Genomic DNA, 1397 nt, shown 5'->3' with positions numbered 1-1397 from the left:
TAAATTTTAAGGGTTTTTGGTCTTTTGAATACTCTTTTGGAGATGTTCTTAAATGAGATGTAGAGGGTTGGTAACTTGGTTACTCAATCCAAAGAAATAATTAGGCTCTTAAATGGGATGTAATCTATGTTGTTGGGGTCCTCAAATCATTATATGCCACTTGGCTCAATAGCCTAGAGTATGATATTTTTTAGTATTAGAATATTAATTAAATTAATTATTTCTTATTATTTTAAATTTTATGTTAAGTCCACCAATTGATATGAAGATGCCCCTACCCTTCGGATGGATGAGAATGGGAACAATAGAAGATGAGCCTAGATACGAGGGATCACCGTCTCTACTTGTGTCTTTATGAGTTCTGGCTCACTCACAAGGTTGGGTTTGGCCCACGCCGGCCGCTTGCTTTGTGGTTTAGCAATCATCGACCGCTGTAAAATATTGAGATTCGAATTTCTTTCAATTTGAGAAAAATTGGAGATTCTCTAATTGTTAATTGTGGCATTTCATTTTAAATCTAATGATTTATAAAATCATTTAAATTTCGGTAAAACAAAAGTCAATATTTAATGCTTCCGTTATACAAAAGTAACCGACATTTAATAGACCATTAAATTTAAAATGAAGGGTTATGATTAATAATTGGAGAATTTTTAATTTCTCCTCAATTGAAAGGAATCTCAATTCAAAATATTGGGAGCCTAGAGCGGAGGGAGGTAAGTGAAGACATGGATAAATGTGCTTGTGACATGGAAATGAGAGAGTGACAAAGAAGATGTTGATTGGTATTTATCTTTAAAGTTTTGAGATAAGTAGTCATTTAATATAATTTCAAGACAAAAGTCTTGAATTTAATCATTGTCTTTGACGTTCACCTCACGTTTTAAGTAAATATTTCACATTTGATCAAAGAAAAAAAAAAAAATTAATTGAGGGCATCTTCGAAATATTTAATACGAAAAATGGCATATTTGCAGTGATTCCAAAAGGCAAGGGCATGACAGTCAGAAGGTTGATTAGAAAAAAAGGAAAAAATATATATAAAATTTGGGGAGTAATGGGAGGCGCTGATTGATCCCACGCGCTTTCCATAAAATGTTAACTGAGTGGGACGCCGTCACGTGGGGCCCGCGGTTGACAGCGCGGGTCGCGTCGATTGGTGACCGAGCGTGCCAACCATTTGATCAGGAGGCGCGTGGAATGGGGTAGCCGCCCACCGCGTCATGATTATGATAATAACCTCCAAGAACTTTTCTTTTTCTTTTTTGTGTGCATCAAGCTCTTCCACGTGTAGAAAATAAAGCTCCTTGTCCACACAAATGGGGGAACCGCTGGTCACCACTTGAATTCACGGTGGTTTCTTAATTTCTTTTTTTTTTTTTTTTTTAGTTATTCTC

Source organism: Corylus avellana, chromosome ca1 (genome assembly GCF_901000735.1).
Source record: "Corylus avellana chromosome ca1, CavTom2PMs-1.0".
Classification (NCBI taxonomy): Eukaryota; Viridiplantae; Streptophyta; class Magnoliopsida; order Fagales; family Betulaceae; genus Corylus; species Corylus avellana.
Note: the sequence above shows the minus strand (reverse complement) of the source record.